At 37.6% G+C, this 20,828-nt stretch overlaps 1 protein-coding gene and 1 long non-coding RNA gene across 2 annotated transcripts in view; one reads left to right on the top strand and one right to left on the bottom strand.

Annotated features, from left to right (window-relative positions):
- The window catches only part of LOC103466206 (neural-cadherin-like), a 132,225-nt gene that overhangs the window by 23,806 nt on the left and 87,591 nt on the right, over window positions 1-20,828 (top strand). The window lies entirely within an intron of this gene.
- On the bottom strand, window positions 17,043-20,161 carry LOC145551962 (uncharacterized). Its single transcript, XR_014087858.1, has 2 exons — window positions 18,837-20,161; window positions 17,043-17,970 (listed from the first exon to the last, which is right to left on the bottom strand). It is a non-coding gene; the product is annotated as an uncharacterized LOC145551962 (long non-coding RNA).

Genomic DNA, 20,828 nt, shown 5'->3' with positions numbered 1-20,828 from the left:
AACACATTTTTCACCGTCCTTGCACGCTCTCAGCTACCCCTTCCTCATCATTAGAGTCATACTGCCATAAAACTGAAATTACCTCCCCATTATCAAACTATGGAGAGAGAAAGATGGTTGTCTGACATGCAGTAACACCAACAGACGGGCGCTGATAGAGACTAATGATGAAATGAAAGAACGAAAGCTGCAACGATAAATGCTGCACCTTTCTGAGGGGAAGGGGAGAGAGAAACATTGCTTTGCACTTCTGTTCTCTTCTCCTGAAAGAGGACAAAAGACGTGCCTTGTGAAAACCCAAGGAAGTTCTTCGCACTTTGCCATCTAACAGCCGGAGACCTCACTATAAATCATATATAAATGAAAAGAGTTTTGAAGAGCTGCAAATCTACTGAGACTTGGCGAATCATTGCATCTGAAAGGCCAGAGGAAAAGATCATTAATCAGACACGCAGTCAAGAGGCCTTGGAAACTCTGGGGGAGCTGCAGAAATCCACAGCTCAGGTGGGAGAATCTGCTGACCGGATAGCCACAGATCACAGATCTGGCCTTTATGGCTGAATCGTGAGAAGAAAGCCGTTGTTGACAGAAAGCCGTAGTTAATCTGGTATGCAGTTTGCCGGAAGCCATAGAGGACACAACAAATGTGAAAGAAAGTTCTTTGGTCATATGAGAAGGTTAATATGGAAATAAAATCTGTTAAAGACATGAAAGTGAGGCAGTGGTTCACCTTCCAGCAGGACGACATAAAACATACAACCAGAGCCACAATAAGATGGCTTAGCTTAAAGCATATTCACGAGTGGCTCAGTTAAATCCAAACCTAAATTCAATTGAGAATTTGTGGCGAGAATCGAAAATGATGTTCACGGATGCTCTTAATCCAATCTGACTGAGCTTGAGATATTTTGCAAAGAAGAATGGGCCGTTGGACCTGCAAAGCTGGTGGAGGTATACTCCAAAAGTCCTGCAGCTATAAATGCAGTGAAAGGTAATTCTGTGAATTATTGCCTCGGTGGTACTGAATACAAATGTCCTCGATACGTTTAAGATTTGTGTTTGCGAAGGCTTTTGAAAACCTATGAATCATTTCCCTTCTAGTACTCAGTGTATGCACTGTTTGTGCTGGTCTGTAACGTGAAATCGCCCCAAAATACACAGAAGTGTGTGATTATATGACAAAGTGTGAAAAGGTTCAGGGGTTTGATTATTTCTGTAAGGTGCTGTAACCCCAAGGAAATAAATAGTGAGGTGAGCACAGTCGCTCATCACTCATCTACTCATTTCACTTGCTCGGTACACAGCTGCTGTAATGTGGCACTGGATCCACCAAAGCAGCAGAGCTAAACAAAAATGCACCTCACACACACACACACACACACACACGCACACGCACGCACACACACACACACACACACACACACACACACACACACGCACACGCACGCACACGCACACACACACACACACCCACACACACACACACATTTTCCCACAATAGAGTCTTGTCAAATACACATAGATGGACAAACAACGTTAAATCCCATAAAATGTCAATAATCCTCTATTGCCAAACAAACCATCCTGCAGACAGTGCTTGACACACAAGTTGTACACATGTAAAGGTGCCAGCTGGGGAAATAAACACATATTTACTCACCTCATCAGACATGCAAATGAAAGCTCAAAGTAAGGTGAAAAGCAGGGCAGCTAGAGGTCAAACAGCAATTTACATCTGAAAACTTCAGATCCACATGGTGAGGATTTTGCTCAGAAATCCCATCTTTGACTGTCAGCTGGATTAACAGCCCTTGTAACCTTTGCAAATAAGTTTCAGCCATTCCACTGACAGAGGATGCATGTGTTGCAGTAGATCATGCCATTTTTTGATTATTTTTTTTACTGTAGAGTGCCCAGTGGGTGGAATAATGGATGGGAGCTCTGTTTTCTCTGTTGGACACATGCTTTAGTAAGTTGGATTCCAGCTTCGTTTTTCCATAACATTTTAAGAGTAGAAAGCGTACTTCTCTGCCAGCTCTAATTACATATGATTTTTGCAAATGGCTCAGAAAAGATGATGCTTGACTGGCAATGTAGAGGTTATGCAAGTGTAACCTGATATCTGTGTGTGCGATTGTTTCTCCCAATTTCATTTGTGAGGAGGTGAGGAATTCATCTCGCTGCCAATCATATGGAACTGAAATTTCTTTTCAGGTTGTCCTCATGGAAAATCCGTCCAGTTATTTATCTTTACCTGAATACCAAGGCCCGGAGAAAGCACAACCATTTATACAAGTAAAGAAAACTGCTGTAGCCAAATGCTTTATTTTTCTTTTGTTGCTTTCCAATCAATTTCCAAGCCCTAAGATATTATTCTTTTATGATAAATGGACTGCCTGTAGTCTCTGTTATAGCGCTTAACCTTCCAATTCTCCATAATCTTAGACAATACGACCAGATAAAGCTGTTTAGGCTGCTTAGAGTGTAGATAGGAGAAAAAAGACAAACAACAGCACTAGATGTCCTTTTAAAAGCAGCTAAAAAGCCTTTGTATTCAGCCTACCTGTTACTGCCCTCATTATGCTGCAAGACTGGTATTGATTTGCTGGGAGCACAGCATCTTGTTGGCTTTGATGGTGTATTTAATACTTACTGAAATATCTCAGGGAGGTTTTAGCTAGTTTTGTAATTTGCTTCGCTGTTCTCTGTGATTATTTCTCTCTCAGCTACTTTATTTTAAAGAAAGAAAAATGACCACAGTTTACTTTTTCCATTTTAAATAGATGAGCCTTGGAGTGACTTTTGGTGCCTGCAGGGCCGTTTCATGTCAATGTGGTGCAAACCACAGCAGGCAACAATTGCCCAACTAAGTCTGCTATTGTTAAGGCTACTTCATGTGGTAAGGTCTTTTGTCAAGGGAGACCCTCACAAGTCCTCAAAGCAATGGTTGCAGTTGTTTCAATACATGGTTTCTGTGTAAGCCTTGCGTCATAAACGCTTTTTTCTTTTAGGAATAGCTATGACAAAACTATGAAATATATTCTGTAAAAAGCACTAATTCTATAAGTCAGAGATGAGAAGGACAATACTACAAAATGGAATCTACAGTAATAAAATTATTCAGTAAAATAGAGTGTTGTAGTAAACAGTTCCCTGATGCCATATTAGTTTTTTACTTTGAATGTTAGTTCAGTGTTTTTGTATAATAGCTGTTATATAAAACAGTAAAAAAAAGGATGCAAAACATCTAGAAAATATGCCATGGTGATATTTTTGTTGCTGTGACATCCTTCATCCTTCACTCTCTGTGAGCTTCAGCATCTTGGTCTCTAAAAGTTTTGCGACTCGAACATTCTTTGTTATTTAAAATGCATCTAAATAATGTCTAGAGAAATCTACCCTGAAACTGGTATAAATTCAATGTAAACTTATTCATCTCAGTGCTTCATCTGGGATTTCTCCCACTGACCAAAATTTTTCCAGCTGAGCACCAACTGGGCCAATCAGGAAACATTGAAAGCTCATTTGACACATTTGACGTCAAATGTTTTGAGTAGTTTGAGATTTGATATCTGTCATGGTTGTAGTTTGGCAATGACATTAGAAAAAGTGAATGGAGCCATTTAGTTCGTTCCTCCTTCTGGAAGAAGCGATACGTACAACATATTTGTTTTCAGCTTTGGTTCATGCTTTCTGGCATTTTTGAATGGTTTGCAGACTTTCTATTATAAATCTAATCTTGTACCACTGTTTTGCTTGATAGTTGTGTTTTCTTTCAAACTAGTCAAAACATATGTTTAAATCAGAAGACTTTGCATTAATTATGCATCGAGTCGATGTAGAAATCAGACCTGTTACTCAGTAAACAGATGTGAGCATCAAATACAGCAAAAGTGCATCCAAATGACCGATGGCGTAAGAAAGGGAATGTATGGCTCTTAAAATATAATAGCCAAATAATGCATAATTTTTTATTATGATTGCAACATAGCATGCTTTGATTTTGAAATGACAGTTATGATTTGATTAATTGTGAAGCTTTTTTTAAAAAATATTTACCTGTATACCATTAACATAATTTCTACTAAAATCTACAACCCAGTGCAATCAAGCTAATTTCTCATAAAGTTACTTTCTGTAAGTACAGACTGCATAAATTACAGAGTCCAAATGTGGTAGAGTTCTGTATATATATATTTTTTATAAATCTGAAATTATAGAACAATTTGTTTTCTAAATTGGTTTCTTAAAAATGACTGGCAAATCAGGATTATTGTTTTGTTCAGCCAGAATCTTCTCTAACCACTATGTTATTGTATTTAGTTGTTTTTAGGTCTGTTTCGTATCATTGAAGAACTAGCCTTGGTGAGCAATTTTTTTTTTTTTTTTTTTTAGCACCAACACTCCTAAATAAAAACTTCTCGCTGATTGCTACTTGCATTTTTATCTTGCTGTCTTTTTAGGAACTTGTAAAACAAAAACAAAAATCATATGTGTGACACCATTAAAAAAGAAAAAAAAAAAACATTTGAAGAAAGCCAATTAAAATCACAGTTTTGTTTGGAAAGGAAGGATGCTGATAAAAACAAAATAATAACAGAAAACCATTTTAAACCGTGCGACTGGCAGTTCAACTGAATATACTATAAATCTTAATTAAATGCTCCTTTAAATAGTTTTAGTTTAATTTTAAAAGCTTGGAATGTGTCAGTGACCCAATGCAAAGAGGAAGCTGGTTAGAAATCGAAGGAAACTCTGCTGACCTGGTTTTCCCAGAAGAATCAGAGGACAACATAAATATTGCATTTTAATACCAGAGTATTGTTGTGTGATTGTAAGACAATTCTCATTAACAGCATGCAATGCTGCTAGGCCATTAATAGCTTTAAAAAGAGCCAGTGCAGCCATTCTAAGAAAAAGACAAAGGTTTTTACCGCTCAAGTGTCAATTGAATGGATTAACTAGTGAGTAGTTTCCACAAAATGTACTCAAGTGAGAGTAGCAATGCCAAAGTTATTTTTAGTGAAGTAGAAGTAAAAAATAGTCACCAAAAAAATAATTCAAGCCAGAGTAAAAAAAGAAACTCTTATAACATTTATAATGAGAAAAGAACATTTAAAGGAAAGATGTTAGACAAAAAAAAGGAAAAAAAAGATTATATATATATATATATATATATATATATATATATATATATATATATATATATATATATATATATATATATATATATATATATATATATATATATATATATAGCTTTGGAAGAAATTAAGAAACCACTCCACTGAATCACCTCATGGTTATTCCTCCAAATATTGATTTCTGAACTCTTCCTGAGTTAAAACATTAGTATTGTTGTTTCTATGTGTTATTTGAGGTCTGAAAGCGCTGCATCTTTTTTGTTATTTTGACCGTTTCTCATTTTCTGCAAATAAATGCAACATTTTGCTTAGAATTTTGGAGACATGTCAGTAGTTCATAGAATAAAAAAAAAAAAAACAAATGTTCATTTTACATTTTTACTCAAAAATTCACCTATAAAAAATAAAATCAGAGAAACTGATTTTAAATGATCTTTTATTTTTTTCCAAGAGCTGCATATACTGGTTATATCACTCATGGATTACGTAAAATTCTAACAAATTTGGACCTAGAACATAACTTTGTGGGACACCATGACGGTAAATAAACTGATGTCAGATTGAAACCCCTGTAAAGTAAATAGTCTGAATTTATGTAGCACTTTTTCTAGTCATACTGACCCCTTAAGACACTTTACAGTAGAGCAGGGGTGTCCAAAGTCGGTCCTCGAGGGCCGGCATCCTGCACGTTTTAGTTCTCTCCCCTGGTGGTAGTAACAACCTTGTCAATTTTCCTCTTAGGCCTTCTAACGAGCCATAATTTGATCCAGGTGCGTTAAACCAGGGAGAGAACTAAAACATGCAGGATGATGGCCCTTGAGGACCGACTTTGGGCACCCCTGCAGTAGCGCGACCTTCACCAAGTCACACTCATACACGTCTACACAGAGATTTATGTAATCTGGGTTTTAGCATCTTGTGTATGGGCACATGTTGACATGTGCACGAGAAAGCCGAAAGAGAACCCACAATTTTCAGTTTGCAAGACAAACTGTTACGTGCTAGGAGTCCATTCATCTGCAGTCTATACCCACTTATCTTCAGAGCTCTCCGGTGATCAAATGGCAAGAGGTGCTCTGAGTGTCGTAAATACTGTTTTTCTGTAGATGGCGAGTTAGCTCAACTTTTGCAAGGATTTTAGAGATAAATGGAAAATTGGACATGGAGATATAATTTCAGAAAATAAAACCTAGGATAAAGAGAGAGGGGATCCTAGACAGCATTTGATTACAGTCTTCTGTAGCAATGGTGCCCGTCAAGCTATTAGATGTGAAATGAAAAGGATGAATGTTTTCACTTTCAGTCCATGAAATTGTGCAAGGAATGTGTTGTTCAGCACCGCTACGGCCGTCTCTGAACATGAGCACACAACAAAGATGAAACCTGTGCTTGTTCTTGTTCTCCTCGGTTAACTTTGAATCATATTTTGATCTTGTCCTGTGCGGGGCATTTTTTTCCAGCTAGGAAACAAGTTTTCCAACCTAATTAAACACTTCTAACTTCTTTCCAGTTTTGATCAAAAATGTTTGATTTCCAACCTTTGTGTAGATTAAATATTTGCCCTTAAGTAAGCAGCCATTAACACTTTCTGCTGGAGAAAGCAACAGATCCATTTTTAACTAATTTAAATAAAAATAACTATTATAGTAAATCACAGTGTAGAATAGAGTATTTATTTCTTACCTGTACAAGAATGTGTTTGTAATGTTCAAAAACGACTGTGAGCTTTAAAAAAAAAGTTTTTTCATCCATCCCATAGATGGTAACCTTAGTGCGTTATTCAGTAAAATGAAGCTAGTGATGTGGAAGAGACCAAAACCTTGACTGCAGTGTGCTGCAGTCAAGGTGAAGTGGGATGAGAACAATAAACTAATGCTTTTTTTAAAGACAGCTGTCAAGAGAGTTAAGTACCAAACATAACTAAAGCTCAGAATGTGTATCTGATAAAGTAATGTTCTGTGTAATTTCAAAGCATAAAGAACTTTTACTGAGAAAATGGTGAAGTATTTCTTTTCATGAAGAACAGAAAATATGAATTCTAATCCATAGGTTTTTAGAAACATAAGTTGTTGTTTTTTTAAAAAATAAAGATCATATTGATTGTCCACAAGCAAATAGATGAATCACTAGGTGGGACATGTGTAACAAGAAAAAGAGCAAATTCATCCATGAAAACAAGCACAGAATGCGTCTTCTCCTGGAAATGATTTATTTCAGAAGTATCCCAAGATTTTGTCAGCAAGGACAAGAACTCCATTTGGATTCTGCAAAAACAACTGTGGGTGTTTTTATGACACAATGTTGCTTGCATGTTAGGCCTTGCAATGCAATAAAAAGAAGATTAAAATTACAGACTGGCTTACAGTACTCTTCTTTTAGGGGTACAACAACGACAACAATAGTCAAATATGCCAAGGCTGATTTTTGTGAATCTAGCTATCAGCAAGTAGCTCCTCAAAAAGATATTGAAAAATCTACATACATGAGGTGCACTGTAAAAAAACAAACAGACCTAATTTACAGTAAAATACGAGCAGCTGTGGTTGAATTGTATTGTACATGGTAAAATTCTGGCCACCACAGCTGAACACGCAACAACACACTGACTCGTCTATAGTGAAATTACACAACATTTTCTTGAACCATAAACAAAAAAGAAATTCTTTAGAAGTCTAGGGGTTGCAGACAGCTTGTTGGACACCATATATTTCATCATGAAGCACGGTGGCTTAAATATTATGGAACTAAGGTGTTTATCATCCCCTGGTGTCAGACTTGATCAGTTTGCATCCATCAAACTACTTTAAGAGGTCATGCTATCTTACGTTGAAGAGCAAATTCCCTTGACACATGTTTAGATAAGACAAGAACCTCAAAACCACACTTGTGAACTATCTTGGTACCTGACCAACAAGGTTAATATTATGGAGTGATTAGCTTAATCATCAGAACTTGATATCCAGTAGAAAACGGGCAAGAGGACAGTGAACACAGTGCCACCATTTTAAACAAAGCTCCACATGGCATATATTTAATATATATTTATATATTATAATATATAATACATATATTTAAACATATCATCAGTGACTGCATGTCTAAATACATTTTCAGACACATTGAGGAGTTGCTGACAAATTATCATCTGAAAAGATGCAAAATTTAGCAAACATTTCTCATGTATCAATAAGCTAATTCCAGTACCTTTATCTAGCACAGGTTGTAGATGCATTTCTATGATGTAGTTGTACCTTTCAGTGTTAACCTGAACATAATTGGCAGCACCATCTCTGCCTCCACATCCTGATCTCCATTATTCTATGCAATAAGACTGTGTCCTACTGAAAACTATTTTGTAAATTAAAAAGCAAAGTGTAAAAAAATAAAAAATAAAAGTTTAATCTTTTTTCCTCCCAAACAGAACAGAAGTCTAATTGTTCCATTAATTATGGAATACACATATCTGGAAATGTGTGGCCTTGATCTGAAGAATTTTAATGATGAATAGGAGTTTAGTACAATGTTGCCAATACAACAGAGTTGACATGAAAAGCAAGTTCTTAAATGTTAACCTTCTGTGTGATAGTCAGACCACAAATCTTAGCTCATTTTGCTCTACTAATTCTATTTACAAGAATTTGTTTATAGCAGCAAAATATTTGGACACAGTTCTCTTTTCAGACGTCATAGCATATCTTTGTTAGCACAAATCCCTTTTTGCACAGTATGCTAATTTCTCTGAGGTTACTAAGATAGAGACTGGCAAAAATAAATCCATTTAAGGGAAGGAAGGAGGCCTGCTCAGATTACATTCTGATAACCTCACTTGGGCTAATTTGTATCCCCCATTCCTCATGGCTAGAAGAGATTTGATGAGTCATTTTGAAAGTGACTAACATACCCGTCATGGTTGTATTTTATATTTTTTATTTTTGTATTTTGCTTTGCCTCTCTGCTGTCGCTTCATGTTTAAATTATATCAAGTAAGCATATTACAACTTAAAAAAATAAATTGTGCGACAAATTGTCTGTATAAGAATGAAGCAAAAATGATTGTGAAGTGCATACATCAATCCTTTTACTTTTCAAAATGGAAATGCTTTTGAATTTATTTATTTTCCCTTCAAAGAAGAATCGCAGTTTTAATGCAACAGGACAATTTTTCAGGTAAGAGCTTGCAGAAGGTAGGAAGAACATAAATAGACTCGCTAAAGGGGCAGTATTATGTATTTTCCAGGCACATTGTGCCATTTTATAGCACAATCAAGTATAAATGTCAGTTGTATGAATGTGGTATACTGTATATCAAAAATGGATTAAAAGAAACATAGTTTCATTATATAGCATCTTGAAATGGGGCCTCTGTCGCTTTAAGAAGCTCCTACTCTTTCTGACACTCATGACAACACTCCTCTGTTAAGCGTTTCACACCTAAGCTCATCTGTTCAAAGAAGAATTTTCACTTTAATGGATTAACATATTCCACCATTTTACTCTTTTTATTTCTTTTCTAGTTTTATATTTTAAATACTTACCTTTTAAGTGGTTTGGCTTATATTCTTTATGAGCTGACCTGTTGAAAACCGGGGCCGTTGCCATGGCGATCTGGATACAAAGTGGGAACCTTCTGGGTTTTTTTATACTACTTTGTATATGTAGTTCTTAGCTGGAAAAGGGCGGTCCACGCGGCATCTGCAGCTGCACTCTATTTCATGCAAATTAGGATGTATGATGTCCAGCCAGATGTGTGTGAACAATTTTGCACATGTGAACTTTTAGAGCGCTGCACCTTTCAAAAATTTTCCCTATGCCAATTTTTAGTGTGAAAGCTGCACACTCAAAAGAGTGTGCAGTGTAGTCATAGGCTCCAAAACACCTATGACTACGCTGAAGGAGTTATAATTTTCAGCAGCTGAGATGGGAGAAATGTTGCATACAACTGTTGCCTGGGTCTGCTGCGATTGCATCGACTGAATACTGACTTGAAGGGGGCGAATGTTTATGCAATGGCTTCATTAATGCTACGTATTTTATTTAATTGTCATTATTCTGTGAAAACCAGTTCTCACTTTGATATCTTTTTTTCTTGTCAAAGACGCCAAATAATGTTCATCATAACTGATTTGTCAAAGCAATTATCTTTTTATAGGCTCTGTGTGAACCCACATATTCACAGGATGAACAGGCGAGCTGTATAAAAAAGACCCTCAAACTGATTGTTCAACAGATTAACAGTTTCCTAATGCAACTTGAAAATAGAAAGTAAAACATTTCTGTTGAATTATTTTTGAGAATATCTTGGCAAATAACATGTACTAAACGACTTAACAGACTTAATAGGACTTCGACAGTTAAATGTACAGTAATGCATATCCTAAGTCACTTTTTGGATTTAGTACATTTTTGTATTTTTCTCGTAAGAGTGAGTTTCTACTTTTTTTCAGGTGTGTTCTCTTTTTTAGGAGCATTTCTTCATTTTTAAAAACCTTTGCAGTTTTTTTTTTTTTTTTTTTTTTTACCAAATATTGAGACAATAGAATCATTGGCTAAATTGAAATATTAAAACCCGGGTAAGGCGATGGCACATGGTTAAAGCAAACAATCCAAGTGCAGAGGCCTCAGTCCTTGATGCTGCCGTCATGGGTTTGAGTCCTGACCCCTTTGCTGAATGTCTACTCCTCTCTCACAACACACTTTCCCGTCAGACGACTATTATTAATAAAGGCCACTAGAACAAAAAAAATAAAAAATCAGTTAACCCCAGATAAATTAGAGTCATAGAACTGACATGTAATTTACCATAGCTTTCCAAGTACAAACCTTTTGCAGCATTTTGATGTGAAAGAGGCTTTAAAATATTTCAGCAATTTTACATTTCCTTTTTCTAAAGGCTTGCATACCCTACCAGTATATCTCCGTGCAACACTTGCTCTCTCTAAATCCTTGCCTTTTATGTTGGAGAATAGGGCACATTTAAGTTTGCCTCAGAGCAAAAAAAAAAAGAAAACAAAAGACAGAGGACTGAATATCCTCTTTTGGCCAAACTTTAAAAAAAAAATGTTCCCATGGGCGCCAACAAAAGGATCCATTTATAAGAGGTTATTTCCATCGATCCATTACTGGGCAGGAGATTTTTTTTAACTATCCTTGAAAATTAATCTTAATACCTTCACAACAGAAAGATTAAATAGAAATAGAAATAAGGAAAAAAAAACTAATGTTATATTTGAAAACATTTTGGATGTGCTCCCATTTTGCCAGAAAATGTTTCAGTTGCAGTCTTTTTTGCAGCTTGTTTTACTTTTCCTTGTTGTGCTTCTCACATTTAAGGGATTTTGTTTCTATATTCAGACTGGCAGAGATGTTTTCTTAGATTGCTTGACTTTGTTTGCACGTCAATTTTCTTAAAAGGAAGCACAGAGGAAAAGCTGCTACAGGTAAAAAGAGAAATTTGCAGTGAGCTGTGCTGGCACCCTCTAGCTTCATTAAGTACAACACAGAAAATGGGCAAAGTGAGAATGCTACCTGGGAAATGTAGCCACTGAAACATAGAAAAAACCTCCACCCACACCCCACCACCACCACCATATTCACATTTTAGCTTTATCACAAACGATTTAGGAGAAAATGCGAGTTCAGTTCAGAGATTCTAGCCCTGCCTTGCTTAATATTCAATATTTTAGATCAAGGTGACATAATATCTGATGGTGGCTCGTCCAAATTCAGCCAAAAGTCTAATTTACAGCAAATGACTGACCTGTCAATAATTGAAATTGACCAGTCACAGTTACTAGCATACATGATACAACACAGTAACGTAAGATTAAATGCACAAGTATATCTGTTAGATGAAAAATGGATTCTTAGTTCAATCCCTGTTGTGTTTTTATTTAGAAAATGTATAAAACAAAACCATTAGCCTAAATGGTATCCTGTGATATTTTATTAAACAATAATTTTCTTCCAACAGAATTTAATATACAAATGTAAAGATTTTGGGTGAAAAAATATACACATCCCTTTTTGTTTAAAGGGTTTTATTATATCAGGACACTATATTTTTTTTCTGTCACCTGGTACTAAAATTGTTCAAATCTAATAGATTGAAAACAAAACAGATGGTACTCAGGCATTATTTATGAAACAAAGATGAAGTCTTTGCAATAATTTGAAGCAATCGTTTTGCTGTACGTAGGGTTTATGAATTTCAACCTGTTATGGTCAGGATTTTGACTGTGCCATTGCCACAACTTGATCTTTGAAATTCTGTCATAGATTTAACCCAGTTTGTACCAAGATTTAGCTGTAGAGATCATCCAACAACGGGGAGTTGCTTTGCTATACTGTTTGAGGAATTAAAAGTTCCTGAGAAAGTAGAAGCTATTCAGGTTTTGTGGCTAACAAAAGAGACCAAATCATGACAATTTAACCATCAGGCTAATAATTAAAATGTGGTGACTGTAGTGAAATGCCATGAACTTGATGCTGTCCCTTTGGCCAAACAAATCTTCTTCTTTTCTTCTGTTCAAAGGATATTGGAGCGTTGACTCCTTTCCTTTCTTTGACTCCTTTCCTTTGTGGAAAGGAGTCAACGCTCATCAGACCCATAAGATGTTGGTTGTATTTTGAACAGGATGATAGCTAAATAGCTATAGAGCCTAAGATAGTGCTTGGTTGGTTTTAAATTTCTCTGAGCATCAGAAATCCTAGTGAATTTGATATGATATCCAGGGGGAACCAAAAATTGCTTCGCTAAGGTCAATGCTGATTTCTTTTCTCAATAAACCACAGGTTGTTCTTAATTTTTCACAGAAGGCTTTTCCATTTTATCTAATTATGTTTACTAAATAACGTTATGGTGGAACACTTTAGGTTTAATTTAGGAATTTTACAACCTGGCAATAACTGAATTTATTATTCTCCTATGTATGAAAAAAAAGAACAGAAGTACAATGTACTTTCATTTTATCATAATGAAATCGTATTCTTTATACTGAAACTGACAAAAAGAAATAAATAAAGTCTGTCACTTTCCTTTTTGTAGTTTCTCCAGAATACATTTTATTCACTAAGCTGCATGACTTTCACTTTTTCATATCTGCATCCATAATCTGGGGCTACTTGTTGATGCAGTTATAAAGTAAAGCCTTTAAATAGCTGCTAAAGCACGCATATGTATACTTCAGAAAAACTTCAGGCATTTTTATTTTAAATTAAAAGAGCGACCAAAACTGGAGGATGTCTACCGTTGGTAATTGTTCTGGGATGAAAGTAGCTGAATCTGTGTGTTTACATGGTAAGTGTGTCAGTTGCTGCGGTGTTAATAGATTTCTGTCCCTTGCGCTTTCCAGCACGTTGATCTCCTGCTGACGGCTTCACACTTCGCTTTAAGCACATAGGTTGGAGTAGAGCCTTCTTAACACTGCGAGCATTTGGTTAATGTACCTCATTACTCCCCCTTTGAGCTGATTTTCCCTTTCCATTCACTTGCTGCTAAAAATGCACCCTCTGAAATTCCACGTCTCACACGGGCCATTGATGTTTATGCTTGCAGACGCAAATTGTTTAACTCCACATAGACGTATTTGTATCCTAATTCTCTCCCTGAATGGAAGTAGAGGGAACGAGGGATGCATGTGGAAAAACCCTGCGTTATTAATTACACTCTGTGTTCCGTCTTAATTTTTTGCTCTCATGGTCTGCTACCTCGTGTTTTCCTACCAGTCAGTGTTGTTCCTGCTACCTCTTGCTCTGTTCTGCTGTTTGTTGTACATCCCTTGTGTACCCTCTTGTCTTTGATATGGTATTTTACGCTCTCTGTTAAGTATCAGAGGATACTCCTTCCACCATGCTGCCTGCCTCTTCCTGCCTCTCAGCCTCTTTCTCGCTCGCTCTGTAGATATTTGTGTTTCTGTATCTGTGCCTCTCTCCTTTACTCTGTTTCCTCTCATCCCCTTCCCACACACACTCCCTGTCCTTGCACTGTGGGTAGTGCATGTGTGCATAGAAGCACTTGAGACAACTTTTTTTTTTTCCTAACTGGCAAGCCACTTAGCAGCTTTATATAGCACGTACCCAAGAAGAGGATTAACAGCAGGAAACATCAACAGACTGGGCATGCACTGAGAGCGAATTCACATACACTCCTGCACAATTCACACTCATGCTAACACACTACAGTCATTGTATTAGAGCCAACCATGCCATGGACTTTTCATGATACATTATGCTAGCCAGCCAGCTGATGCTCTTATCCTTATGGGATTGTAGTATACAGCACAGGCTAGCTTTTCATCACACAGAGTGCACAAGGCATATTTGACTTTGAAAAATCCACTGGAGTCTGTGAGGCTCTGCCTGTTATTTCATCACATCTTTTTTGTCCCAGTCAGGTGAGGCAGCCCGTGTCGGTTTGGTGCTTGTGGGGCATCGTTCACAGCCAACTCTCTGCTTAACTCTACAGATCAGAGAGAAATTGCTCACGTTTGTAGCCTCAGAACACGAGACGTGTTCTCTCTCTCGCTCTCTCTCTGGTCCATTCAGGCATAAGTCCCGCACCTCCCAAGCGTGCACACACCCGTGTACATTCTTCATTATCATTCCAGAGCTGATAGGCTCTAATTATCTGCCTTGGCTCTGATTAGTCTCTCTGTAACAAGCTAATTAGATGGAGCCTTGTAAAATCATCTCCACCATTACCACAGAGACATGTTTGGGAAAGACACCAACAAGCAGAAGGCAAGGAATGTGTCCTGCATCGCTCCCTGCAAAGATTTTATAGTTAACTAAATGTTAAGTGCTAGAGCTCTGATTTCTTTTTGATTAAGTGCTTTTTAACCCCCCTTCTTCTTTGCAGCAGAATCTTTATCCTTTCTCATTATTCATCATGAAAGGATTGTTCCGTCTTCCAGGGCAGGATGATCTGGCTTAAAGTGCATAAATTGCCGCTGTCAACATTTTAGGAGATAACATCAGAACATTGATTGCTTTTTCTGCCCACACGATACAGTGGCTATTTATCCAAAACGAAGTGCCGTCACAGTCTAGCCTGAACTTTTTTCTCCTCAGCAGAGGAACTTTTAAACCCCAGAGGAGAAAGTTAGATTAATTCCTTCCTCCAGCTCTTCCTTTCTCTGTTATTATCCTTCTAACAATCCCTTTAGGAGCTGTCACACACTTTTTAGCTTTTGTATTTAGATGTGAATGCTCCAGAACTAGTGCAGAGCGTGTTAAATTGCATTTTCTATCAAAAATTAAATGTAAACCAGTTAGAAAAAAAAAGAATTGTGATCTCTACGTCTGTTTTTCACGTGGTGAAAGGAATTAGACTGAACAAATCGAAATAAGAAACTAACACAGAAAGAAACGAGAATCAAATCAAACTACAAAACAACCTAAGATTCTAACATTTAGCAGCATCTATCTTTCAATTCTGAAAACCTTCCCTGTCCATACTGATAAAGATTCCCCACTCCAAGATGCTACCTATGCCATGCTTCAGTATAAGAATGTCAGCTCTCTTTTGCAGCTCTGTCAGTTCAGGTGGATGGCCATGTGTGCAGCTTCGTCTGTCCACCCATCCAGACCAGATAGAATCCCAATGTATTCCCAAGCCAGCTGAGAAACATGAGAAACCTCCAGCATGTCCTGGGTCTTCCTCTGGGTCTCCTCTTGGTGCGACGTGCCCAGAACACGTCACCAGGAAAGCATCCAGGAAACATCTTAACCAGCCACCTCAACTGGCTCCTCTCGACATGGAGAAGCAGCAGCTCTACGCTGAGCCTCTCCTGGACAACCAAACTTCTCACTCTATCTTTAACGGAAAGCCCAGACACCAATGGTTTTTTTTTATTATTATTTTTCGAAACTGTCATGCCTATGAATAACAGGTGGATCTACACCAGGGATTGTGTTAACGGAATAATTTTGGTATTTGATTGTTTTGTTTTTTCTTTTAAACAATGACGGAAAAATCTAAAGGCCATCCTTTATTTTGAAGGATTACAATTCATTCACCTGATTGCTTGGGGCACACACGCAGCCATATCCAACTTCATGCACAGAGTACATCACAGAGGTCAGTCAGTAAAAAAGAAATATTCCCATCTGAGTATCAGCTCTGACCTGGACACTGAACTGAACGCATCTCGCTTTCCAGGACTGTGTTTAGTGAAGAAGGAGTGCACTCCATGGGATTTTTTGCCGACTTCTGACCACTTCAACTGGAGAAATGTTCCCCAGTTTCAAAATTTTGGCTGAAGGTTTACTTGCAATTTCAGTCTTCACTATGGCTACAGAGCACTGATTCATCCTTCAGATTAATATCAAAACCCTGAGATATTTGATTATATGTACAAGCCGATGCATAGCTCATGTCCACATTCATAATTTAAATGTGATTGTTCCAATTGATTGCTTACTGACGCCACAGTCAGTTCGTTTTGTCAATGTGGAGAAAAAAGTTATGTATTCATTTGCTTAATATGTTATGATGGCACCATGTGTATTTTTGTTGAATACTAATTTAACTGAACAAAAATTGAATGCAGTTGTATGGGTAAAAATAGATCATGACAGGATTCTCTTTGACAGCGTCTGTCTAAATGATGGACCACACAGAAGTCTTGCACAACCACTGATCTACACAGACATACAATTTCACACAGGCTGACTGTCCGGAAGGAGATTGCACTAGAATTGATGTCGGGGTATCAGATTAGAAAACTGAGTAGTGTTGTGCTACACTTTTCAGATTTTTATTCATAAAAGATCTTGCAATCTATGTATATTTTTGTTCTTCACAGTTATTCACAACTTTATGTTGGTCTTTCTCAATTAAACAAACTGAAGTCTGTGATAGTAACATGGCTAAATGTGAAAACATTTGAGGAGGAAGTATACTTTAAAAGGCAAGATATTTATTTCCTGAATGGAGCAGTTACAAAGGGAACATAGCTCTATTTATCAGACCTTGCTGACTTAGCATAGACTTTATGTATACAACATAAACCAGCTGTTTACATCAGAGAAGAGCTACTGACTCAGAGTTCAGGTAGTGACAGGATGCATCACAAATTCTTCTTTTGTCTTGGATTAAAAGCACACGTGTAGCCTGTGGACAGTTCTTGTTACATAATAGGATTTGTAACCCATAGCTACTTTTAGTTTTCAAGGTACCAGTGTGTTTTTGTGTCCACTGGTGGGTGTGTGTTTGTCAGAGAGGGACGTGGAGGTAGAGAGAGATGTGTGAGGATTGGAAGTACGTTGTCACTTTGCGATAACTTGCTTTGATGTCAAAACTTTTGCAATCCTGTTTTAATCTGTTGGTGCATGTGTTTGGGAACATGTTTGTCTTGGCAGGGAATTTTTTCTTCTCTGTGGTGAGGCAGATGGCCTTAGTGGATGGCAGCCCACTGAACTGGTTGGCAGCTCTTCTGACATTCTTTAAAGCCACGTTGACACATGATCACAGCCAGTATTTGTGGAAATACTGTCTTGTGCTCACAGATCTGTGAATCACTTCTCTTGAGGCAACAAATATACATATTGAGGCCTGTGACGTTAACAGGAGTATTTTTTTTTTCAACATCATTTCTATTTTAACATGTGCAAAGCATTAAATAATTTCAGTTTGAATCAATGCTTGTCATAAGGAGAAGTACTTGCACGCAGCCTCTCTTTGGGTGCTGCTGTGCTCTCTTGAAGTCAGCCTCAGCTTAGACAGAGCAAGTTGGTAATTGGATTCCTAGAATCTTCTTATTCACTTCAGTGAGACAGCATGCAGGCGACAAAGTGCCTGCTGTCTTGAGGCGTCATCCATGCAGTCCTATGAGAAGATCAAGGTAGCATTACCAAGACTTGCTAGATGAGACTGTGTCTGAGGCTCTCTCCCATCGGATGCTGTAAGTCTGATTGGGAAACTTGATGTAGAACTAATACATCCACCATCCTCCACCCTGGCAATGAGGAGTTTATTCTAAACATCTGGATAAATACCAGATCACTTTTGTTTTTGTATGTACTTATTTGTGCCACAATTTATATTTGTGGCACACTATATTAGTGGCACACCACATCAGTATTAGTGGTATGCACTTTATATATTAGTGATGTATGATTGGTGATTGCCCATTACAAAAACCGATCACCTGTATCTCATTCCTTCACACTGCGCAAGTGCAAATCCGAGCAAGTTTGTTTGGAACTTGAACGCTCTGAGATTAATTGGGGAAGTTAATCATGGATTCATGGATTTCCAAGCGATCCTGAATTAAGAAGACGGTGGCTTGTAAATATTCGTCGCTACAAGTTAAAGCTAACGCCACGCAGCAAAGTTTGCAGCCTTCACTTCACTCCGGATCAGATCTAAAACTACCGGGGGAGACGGGTGGTAAATAAAGGAGCCGTCCCTGTGTTATTTCCATGGAATCACTTCTGTATTCAGCCTGAAAGAGCGAGTGTATGGGAACGAGTGAGCAGACCAGGTCCATGCAGCCGAGCAACTGATCCGCCTGTACACACTGGTGTAAACACCATTCTATTTGAGCTCTTCACAAGAAGCATGCGAAAGTAATAAAACAAAATAACACGGAGACCTTAAGGAACACGGCCATATCGAGGCTCACTGCAGAAAAAAAGACATTCGGAGCAGCCAGACAGCAGATAAAGCGGCGCACAATTGCCAACACTCACCCGGATGAGGATGACGGTCACAAAACTAAGCAAATAATCCGAAAAATAATCGGGGTAGCGGTGTAAAACGCTGGGTTCTGCTCTCGATGTTAGGCCGCCGATATTGAGACGTAATGTTTCAAGGACGTAGCGCCGTTGGCTCCCGATCAGACAACGGACTCCAATGTCGAACATCTCCTTAAAGCTGCAGCACGTAACTTAAAAAATACGTATGTATTAAAAGTTTCCCTACGTCCTAAAACGAGACAGATAATCTGTGAAAAAAAACAACAACAAAAAACTCAAGCTCCTTCTTGTATTATGCAGAATAACACTTCTCGGGTGGAAACAACCAATAAGAGTTAGCACAAAAAAAGCTAGCCATGCTCTTAGGCGTTTTGATTTAGTAACTCAGTATTGTTTATTTTAATACAGCCTGCATTTAACTCTGAATGAATGTTTCATTTTTTTAACTTGACATTATTTGATATAGGGAGTGCTGTGAGATTGTTTTGACTTCATGTATAATTTAGGGTGTTGAGAGCTTATACTGTATTACTGATTACAAGTTTTTCAGCTGTCCTTTTGACTGAATACTGCTGAATCATGCCTGCAAGTTTTTGCTTTAACCAATATTTAACCAAAAGCTCACCCAATATTTGTCTGAGTATCTGGTCTTGGTCCCAAAAGGTTTTGATTGTACTTTTGACCACTCTGCAAGGTAAGGTAGTGTTTTTTTTTTTTTTTTTTTTTAATTGGTGGGTTTTCTACTCCAGACCTAACTTTCAAGCATGATTCATATTACAACATGTTTCAGGTCAGAACTTTGTGAAGGGTATTCAAGAAGCTACTCAAAGCCAGTTTTTGATAATTGTCTTTTTAGAACATATATTGTGTCTACGTTGGAACTATTTAGCTGTACATTCAAGGGAAAGCTGAAGAATAGCACTCCCTCATTTCTCCATCCACCGTCTACAATAATGCATCAACATGGCAGTAGAGAATGTTGACCAAGAAAGCAATGCTGCTCAAAATTGACTCCTTAGCTCAGCTGAACTTTGCAGCTTCTCACATGGACAAACCAAATGTCTTATGGAGAAAAGTTTTAATTTAACCATTTGGCATCGTAATCGGGAAGCTGAGTTTTTAAAACCAAAGAGCAAGCTACCAACTGTCAGTAATGTTGGTGTGGCCATTATACAGAAGGCCTGTTTTTCTGCCAGGACTGCTGGTGTATTGCACAAATAAAGACACAAGAATACCTCCAACTTCAACTTTACCACAAATCAACTAGTATATAGTAAAAACACGATATGATGTCCCAACAGGACAAACTTAATACGCCCCCCCCCCACCTCACACACACCCTCTCTGTTGTCCTAAAATATTAGTTAAACTCCAAACATTCAATTTAAGTTTTGACCTTGGAAGGTCAGGTCTTTGTCTTGGTTTTGGCCTTGGAGAGTGTGGTCTTAGTCTTGGTCTTGGAAGAATGTGCCTTGACTCCATTCCTAGTGGGTAAATGCATATTTTTAAGCTTTGCAGATTAAAAATACAGTAAATTCACCAAAATTTTACTTTTAATGCTCAAATGCATAGTTACACGCCCTACTTCATTAAAAAACTAATGTCATTAGGATAAAATGTAAACCCCTGACTTGATTGTACACCTCCTCTCATGTATCAAGAATAACATGCTAGGAATGATGACTTTGAAAGAGGAGAGTAAACCTTAGCACAACGTTAAGACTGATATTTTGAATTGGATTTGATAGGTCTCTGGGTTCAACCTAGACTACATTGGGATTAGTTCAGCACAACTTACACAAGAAACACTGACATTTATTACTCTCCTACCTGATTAATGTATTTCCATCTACAGGAGAGGATTTATCTCTCACCCTTAGTTGAGTGACTGTTGGTACTTCATATTTCCCTGGTTACTTGTCTCTCCTCCAAACACATACAATTACATGACAGCTGCCACTTTTTGTAATCGCATCTCTGCCACTG

The sequence above is a fragment of the Poecilia reticulata genome, chromosome 6 (genome assembly GCF_904066995.2).
Source record: "Poecilia reticulata chromosome 6, P_reticulata-male-v2, whole genome shotgun sequence".
Classification (NCBI taxonomy): domain Eukaryota; kingdom Metazoa; phylum Chordata; class Actinopteri; order Cyprinodontiformes; family Poeciliidae; genus Poecilia; species Poecilia reticulata.
Note: the sequence above shows the minus strand (reverse complement) of the source record. Positions and strands in the feature narration are given on the sequence as shown.